We start from the raw sequence: 9,086 nt of genomic DNA on the forward strand, positions 1-9,086 counted from the left end.
GACAGAGAGAAAATCCATGCTGTCCCTGCTGAGTGCTGCAGTTGTGCCACCTTAAGCAGAGCAGTCACACACCATTAATGCCCAGCTAGTGTGGAGGACACTCACCCAGGCGTGGGTTCAGTGATCTGCTATAACTGTACTGTGCATGACTCATCTCTTTGACCTTGTGTTAACATAAAATCCAGACTGGTGCTAATAGGAGTTGTGTTTAAACAGTTGTAAGGGCACACCCTTGACACCACAGTCATTAAAAACAGCATTATTTCATTTCCAAGAGTACGCAGATTTTAGCTTCCATATCCTAGGCCAAATTCTGTGTATTTACTTTTTGTATCTCTGTGTGGTTTCTGTCCTTTTCTCTAGCAACCATAGTTTTGCTTCCTACCCTAAACCCTATTAGATTGATCATAAACTCTATACAGTGCCACAGAGAATGAAGCTGTTAGTGTACTTGTATATTGGAAAACATTCTGAGAAGAAAAGACAGCATATAATGTTCAAACATAAGAATGTATCTTATTAATAATTGATATATTCTTCCAACTGTTCTGAGTGTTCATAAAATGCTTTGAGTTTCTCTGATGCAATGTGAGCTGTGAGAACAGTCACTGCTTACACAGTGACAAACTGTAATCAGAAATGAACCTGAGGTGTCATAATTGCTCTGCCTCCAGATTCAGCAGATTTCACAAAGCATTAGAAAAGCATAACCAGCAATAAGATTGCAGGGCAATTAGCTCATTGAAAGCAGGGTGGACTTCTTGTAAAACAAGCTAACATACCTCATTTATTTCAGCTTCTTCAGGAAAATCTCTTCAGGCTTCCGATAACCACTGAGCCAGGAGCTGACTCAAGCACAGCATTTAGGGAACTGGTATCAGATCAGCCCTTCCCATGATGAATGCCCTGGCCAGGTTCTGAGGAACAACTGATCAAGTTCGAGCTCACAGGTTCCCCTGGCCCAGTGAGGACAGCCTCAAAAGAAATGCGAAATGGGGCAGCTGCACAGAATAATTATAGGAATAATTAATAAATAACTTTTTAAAAATTACTAGCATTTTAAAGTTAGTTTCTAGAGAGAAACTGCTGACTCTAAAATGGCACCCAGAAAGGTTTATTCCTATGGATCCGGATGTCAAGAGATGTTTGTCCAACTAAAGTGTCACTTTAAGAACCTTTTAATGTAAAATTATTTATAGATCCCTGCTAGTGCTTCATTAATGTCATTAATTTCTTTATGAATCCTTGAGTTTCATTATATTCACATATACTAATTTTTTTCCAGCTGTCTCCACTTTTTCTTGATAGCCAAAACCTTGATTTCTAAGTGCTTTTTATTTGTTTGCTTTTCATTACTTTTTCTTTTGAAAGAGAGTCTTAAAAGAAATGTTTGATACAATGATATTTACTAGAAAATTATAACACTTGCAGACTTTTGAAGTACCCTGTGGAGTTTAAAGGAAAACTGCATCTTCTCTAGAATGTTAGAAGAAGCCTCAAGAGTATCACCAGAAGATGCTTGTAACAGTTCAGAGGTTTGATAGCAATATTCAGTAGAACCTTTTGAATGTGTTCATAGTTCTCCTGCAAATTTAATAAGCCCTCTTGAGACAATCTCAGCTCACTGTTTGTTGATGGATTTGCTGTTTGCCATATCCTTGAAAGTTCATGGCCTGAAGGCTGAATTGCTACATGTCCAAGACCCTTCCCTTTGCTTTATTTGGGCTTATCAATGGGCCATATATGGGCCATTATGGGAGCATATAAGTAAAAAAGGAAATTAGCTACTATCTCTTTGTGTTTGGGAAGACACAAATGATGTGTCTGAGAAGATTTTCAAAGTCATGGGAACAAGGCACTTTTCAGATTTCATATGGTGTTGAGCTAGGCTGTTTCTGGAAGGGGAGTTTGCTTGCAATTTTTTAGCCTTTGAGTAATCTCTGTAAACCCTTCTTGGCTGCTTCATGTGCTTTGCATTTTCTTTGTTCATCTATTTTTAAATACCCAGACAGACACACTATTATAGTTCAATTTATTCACCAATATTGATTTTTTAGGCTGGCATGTGATTTGCTCCCATGACTGTTTGCAGTGACAGATCTTTGGAGCCAGGAGTTTTTGATAAAAGAAATTTCATTGTTTCACCAGCCACATGGTTGGTAAGCAAGGAGAGCCAGGCAGGCTGGGTCACCTGAGCTGGAAATCCTGGTTCTACTTACTCATATCACAACTTTGTGGAAGTCCATGCATATGTCCTAATTAGATTTGAAATGTCTAAACTCAACGTTGTGTAGTACAAAGGCCACCAAAATGGGATATGTTACACACATAATGTAAGAATTGTTCCTGTTTTTCTTTTTATGCTAGAGTTTAAAGTTAATGGTTCAATTAGGTTAAAGTTTCAAGTACAGTCAGAATTCATGTGGGCTGAGGTGTGATTTTTTTACAGTTCATTTCTGGCTAACATGGGGAACTATATATTCTGAAAACCAGAGGTCCCAAAGGGAAAATATTTCCACTGCATTATACTTCAATTGATTTAAACACAAATCCAGCAGTGGTTGAACACCTGAGAACAAGGTGTACTTGGTAGAAGAGAGGATCAGTTCTGCTATTTCCAAAGAGGAAGGCATCCACATCAGAACTGCAGGTGTGACAAACCATCTACACTGGTCTTGTTTACTCTGCTCAATGCTGGCTGATGATCTGGCCTTGTGCACCTTCATTCCCCATTCCCTCCCCTCCCTGTCACTGCTCAGAGACTGATTTGGGGACCCTATCTGAGCTGGTCAAAGGTTAGAAGTGGACTGCAATACAAGGAGGAAAGGGTAGTGGAGGCAGCAGCTACTCACACACCACCAGGACACATGGCAGAGCTGCGAGGTGGCAGGGGACACCACAAGGTCCTGGTGTGTCCCCATCCTCTCTCCGTCTCTCCACCCTATACTATCCTACAGTATCCTATATACTGCAGGTGTACCCAGAAGACACTAAAGCATAGCAATGTCTTGATAACTTGAACTAGCAATATGGTGTCAACAGTTTCTTTAGGAGTCACTTTTTACTCTTCAGTATAGTTTTCAGAAACAAGTCTCAATTTGGAAACAGCCACCACGGGTGGATGAATAAAAAACCTAACCTCATAAGGGATGGCATTATTGCAGGCAATAAAAAACTCAACAAGAGCTGGTCAGTTGGCATTTTTTCTGCAAAAGGACAGCTATATAAATATCTTTCATACTAATAACTGTTTATTTATACAGTAAGATTGCAGAATGAGAAACAATACTACAATTGTTGAAATACCAGTGCTCTTTATGTAGAGTAAATAGCACTTCATATACACAAGCATCATTTGTAAAATACAAAAGAGAGACATTTACAGTAAAATTCTGTATTATCCTTAGATACAGATTAATAATTTTCCTCACAATCTTACAACACACAATACATAGAGAAAAGCAAATGAAAACAAATTATGCCACAGGAGTGAGACTGCATCAACTATTAGATTATCTTTTAGAGATGATATAAAGACATCATCTCCTGAAAGCATGCCACAGGGTCACGATTTTCAAAAGAGGAAGGCTATACTCTGGAACTATATACTTCATAAGGACTACGGTCTGCAGAAATGCTAAAATGCACTGAGAGGAGCAACATTTATATCTTATTATAGACAGATTTTCTAACTCAGTGGACAATATAATTTCCTCTATAGTTTAGTGAAGTTATTTTAAAAACAGCTTTCTTGATTATTCCATTTTCATAACCAGAACCATTACAATATAAAATGATGAGATGGAAATGCAGTTTTCTGCTTTAACATGAAGCAAAAGAAATATATCTTAGGGAGTTCATTTGGGGGGCTGGAGGAGATATCTTTTCTTGCTGCAAAGCATCACACCATTTTTCATCAATTTAATATCTAAAAGAAGTGCCTTGGGAGCAAAGTCATGAAAGTATATTGCACAATTGTATGTAAGATGCTGTGATATATATTTTTCATAAATGTTTAATGTTTCAGGATAGTTACATCCAGATTGTCTTTCAGTCTGAACTTCCCAGAAGACAGGGAGAATTTATATGATCCTGTGGTAATAGCTAATTTTGTTCTCCCAAAATAATGTCTATCTATCACAGAATATGAATGGAAATGTCTAAGCAGAAAGAAGCCTGTGGCTAAAAATTTTGGAGTATCTATCTTCAAGTTTCAGAATTGGCATTTGGGGAATTAGCCACAAGACTCTTGGCTTTCCTGAGCTGTTACAGGTTCTTTTGTGCAATGGTTCTTCAGGTCTGTTGTGCCCTTTGCCTGTGGAAAACCATACATGAGCAACATGAGGAGAAGGCAGCAAGCCAGCAGCCAGCTGGAAATGTCCAGCATTTCCACCACAGCCTGGACACCATGGGAAGTCACTCAGGCCAGCTCTGCCTGAGGTGCTCTGCTGGAAGGTAAGGACTGCACACCAACGGGATTCTTCATCCATTTAAACTGGAAACAACTGTGGTTCTTTAGTGGGGGTTATGTTTGTTGAATCATGAGCAGGGGAGGGTGTCAAGTAGAAAGGGTTGATGGTGAGTGGCATCAGAGCACAACTGCTTGCTCTGATGCCAGTCACCATCAGCCCTTTCTTCTTGGATGAGTTTTGGACACGGCTGCATGCATACAAGCACTCAGAAAATCCTGCAGGAATTACTGACGGATAAAGAGTGTGGCCCAGAGAAGGAGCCAGGAAAGACCCTGCCAGGGAATGAAACTTTCTGGCAGAGGCCACGTGGGAAATCAGACATCCTTTCCACATGCTGTAGAAAAATCCGCCCTCCCTGTGCTTCGCACATAGATTTCATTTCCAGGCAGCAGGCAACTGATTCCATCATTGCTTTCTTCTCCATGCAGGGACTTCAGTCACTGGGGATTAGAGGTTTAGGAGGCAGGCAAGTCCTTCATGGGATTGCAAAAAATATACTGCTATCAACTGCACATGTCAACTCCTAATGATGTCAGTAGGGGTTTGCTGGCACTCCCTGAATATGTTATTAAATGCCTCTCCCAATCTCATGGGGACTGGCTTTCAGAAAGTGATCTTCTCTTTCTATTACTCCATTTTTCAGATAGAAAATCAGAAAACCAGAATTTCCTCACTTGCAAGCTGTCAGGAGATTTAAAACACTGAAATTTGCACTATTTTCAGTGCTCAAAATTATTAAGTTGTTCAGTAATTATAGCACAGTAATATAATATGTTAGATAAATTTTGTGGCTAAAGAGATTTGATAATATCATGAAGATATCAATATTCAATAATATTGAGGTTCTTTGTAACCCTGGACCAAATTGCTATCGTTTTGGATAGCAGGAATAACCATCATCATTTTCTTCATCAATATAATCCCATACAACCTCACCCATTGTGTGATTCTTGTAACTATTTTTGCTTGACATAGTATTTCACTTCTAGTTTCCCTAAGCATTGGAGGCAACTCCACAAGATCCTTTCACTGATCTTGGCTAGGGGAGATTTGTCCTTACTGAAATTCTGACAGGAGATCCTTTAGCCTCTAGCTGCTTGCTGCATATTCTCCTTGAGTTCTCATGCTTGTTTCCCCTGTGGAACAGGACTGAGAATCCTTTGAGGACTAAAGGGTCTACTCAGCTTAGTATCCCTACTAAATGCTTAGTATCAGTGAGGCTTAATGTTAAATATGTATCACCATGCACTATTCTCACAAAAATCTTACTCAAACATTCTTTTATTCCAGTCTGATTCTTCTGGTTTTGCTTCCTGGAATGTACTATGTTTTATACTCCATTATTGTAATCAAAGCTCAGATTAACTGAAGAAGAGTATACAGCCCAGAAGCTGCTTCTCTATAGACAATACTTTCCTTTTCAATTCAGTAATAGGTTTTAGATGTACTGAATTTCATCAGCAGATTTATCTTTGTTTACCAACAGTGTTTTGTGCTGGTGCAGGTAAATTGCACTCTATAAATAATGCTTTTCCAAAAAGAAACATTTAACGTGGTATGGTAGGCACACAGCATATGAAAGCCTTTGTATTTTATAGTCAAACTCCCCATGGTAAGAATTTAACTGCAGTGAAACAGAAGACATCAGTACAATGTGAAAACTATTCATTTGTCCCTTTGATTGGTGATATTAAAATTAACTCCAACAACCAATAATATTAGGGTTTCTCTTTCATCTTTCACTCTTTGCACACTGCCTAGAAAAAACTTCAATTTACTTAATGAACACAAAATAAAAGTAATTGTCATTGTGGCAATACATCTGATTACTATTAGTTATAACTTCATATAAATCATTAATATTTTGATTGGTTTCATGTTGATGATGAGGTGGCTGACTTGGAAACAGAGGATCATCCAAAGCATAAAACCTGGTAGATTGTTCCTAATTCTAATCTGTGTATCCACTGTCCCAAAATTAATTTAACACCAATTCAGTTTCATTGGAAAACCTATACTGAGGGTCAATTCTGCAGCCTGGTTTAGGATTTGATCATTGGTTGTTTGCACAGAGGTAATGCTTAGGACAATTTATGAAAGGATAGCTTGAAAAATATACATAGTGTTAATTTTTTTTCATTTTTCTGTTTGTGAAAATATAGTCCTAAATTTACTTTGTGGGATGTGTAGGAGAAGAGAACTTTAACTAGGAGCAAGAAGAGGCACAGGTAAGACTAATTTAAACAAAGAAGCGGGGGAGGTAGAGACAATCACAATGCAGCAGGAAAAGAAAACCCACAGTTGGCAATGTTCGAAAGGGCTGCGAATTTTGGGTCCCAACCTAACATATTTTCAACTTTTTTGTAGATCTGTCTTAAAATCAGGTGTGAGACATCAGAAGTCAAATGGCACAGTGAGAAATGTGGGTTGTTTACCTTGGAAACTGGGATATTTCAGTCTTTTACTTTTTATTCCTGGCCAGGCTGAAGACATTTTGAAGGATCGCAGGCTGGATTCTGGGAAAGAGTTTTTAAGAGGAAGGAAGGAATGATCTTCTAGCATGTGTTTTAATTGTTTCCTATATATGTCTCATGAGTCAGACAGAATAGGATCAGGTCACTGACACTTTTTTTGCCATAACAACAAGAAAAACATATTTTGGTGGTAGGGGTGATGGTGATGTGTTATTTTTAAACTGCTTCATGCATTTTCTAAAGTACAGGGGGAAAACCTGTCACATTTTTAACAGAGGTTCTTCTGGATAGACCTACATTTTCAGCCATTTCTTTAACAGCCTGCAGGCCAAATATCTTTTCTATTTCTGTATCTGGTAAATGTTATAAGAGTGTACAGTGGACTCTGATGGAAGTGGATAAAACAATACTACTATTGTATTATATTTAAAATGAAGCAACTCAATAGTACAGAAGCTGACCTGTGATGTTCTTTCTATCTAATCATACCTTTCCAAGGTAAACTTACCTACACCTCCAAGAGTGTAGGATTTGGCCTTGTTGAAATTGTATTTTCTGTAAACTTTATAATATCTCACATGACTCAAGATTTGCAAAGGTATAGGGCTGAGTGACAAAACATTTCCTTTGTACTTCTGATCAATTTGTTAGGCTGATTGAAAGTCAGTGGGTGATAAGAAGATTCAGCCTCAATTTTGATTGATGAGTCAGATGACACAGTTGAGGAAAAGTAGGACACTAGCTTGTGCTCCCTCTAAGTGGATAAAAATAAAGGACTAAATTTTCAAAAGATTCAGGTCACTGAAATAGGCTTTGGTGTTCATTATAGCAGGTGCATGTGGCAATAGTACCCATGGGCTGTTCCAGGCATTGCTTCAGTGAGGCAATGAACAGCACGTGTTAAAACTTAACACTGCTGAGGCAGAAGGGATGCCTGGAAAATGGACCTGACTAAATAGCATGGCTAGGTGGGAGTATCCCAAATTAGATGGTTTGCCCGTGTTTCCTCATTGGTGAGTAGTAATTCCTGCTGACTTCATTGTGGCAATGTGGGCCTTCAGCTACCAGGAATAAATGCCATGGCTGAGGGCATCTGGTACAGTGTGTTGGTTTGGGCGGCACTTGCAGAGAATTATTAGGCCTCTGAGCTGTCAGGACCAACCATGGAAACACACAGATTTGCCCTGCAGGAAGAGAAGGATACCTGAAGATACAGAAGATGTAGAAGAGAGAAGAAGATACAGAAGAGAGAAGGATACCTGCTTCAGTGCTCCCCTTCACCATGTGCTGGCTGTAAAGCCTGTGCCCAGGGAAGAGGTTGCCTGGGTCCTCCATCCTGCTGGGACATTTTCAGGGAAGCATTGGAACTTATGCCATCCTACAGTTAAACATTAAGCTCCTTTAAACAGTAGGATCCAAACAGCACAGGAAATACACAAGGTCACACACAAGTGCTGTTTTCAGGTATGCCTGAGTATCTGGGTTAGAACATATTTTACATATTAGACACTGCAAAGATGGACCTCTCACTAGCATTGCTCTCTAGGAGCCTAGAGCCCTGAAAAGCCAAGCTGCAGTAGATCCTAGCTATCAGCTATGGATGCAGCAGGAAAGACATCCTTTCCCAGATTTTCAACCCTACTTCTTCCACAGCTGATTACTTATTAGGCAACATCTAGGCAGCATCTGAAACTCATCCTAAGAACCTGCCCTGTATGATCCACATGCAGGCAGCTACACCCAGCACCAGACCTCCCTACTTTAGCAAAGAATCTTGGCCTGGAGATGATGTGCACTATCCACTGGGTCTCCTACGGGCTGGAACCATTGCGCTGCAGGCATGAAGACATTCACTGCTACAAAGGATAACAGCCTCAGAAACATCTCCAGTTGCTGGAGCCCAGCTGCCCAAGGCAGAGCCAAAGAGCAGCCGGTGTCCAGACCAGGCTCCAGCACACTGGCCCCAGTACATCCAGTCCAAGCATGCACATATTGTTCCATCCAAGCTCATAGCCCAGGGCAAGGAGGCCTCAGAGAGCAGTGCTGTGCTGTGTACACATGCTGTGGCCCAGGAGCACAGAGTCAAATGGAGCTGAAGCTGAAAGCTGTTTTGACAAGTTAATGTGACCTTTCTGTGAAT

The sequence above is a fragment of the Melospiza georgiana genome, chromosome 3 (assembly GCF_028018845.1).
Source record: "Melospiza georgiana isolate bMelGeo1 chromosome 3, bMelGeo1.pri, whole genome shotgun sequence".
In the NCBI taxonomy this organism is placed as follows: Eukaryota; Metazoa; Chordata; class Aves; order Passeriformes; family Passerellidae; genus Melospiza; species Melospiza georgiana.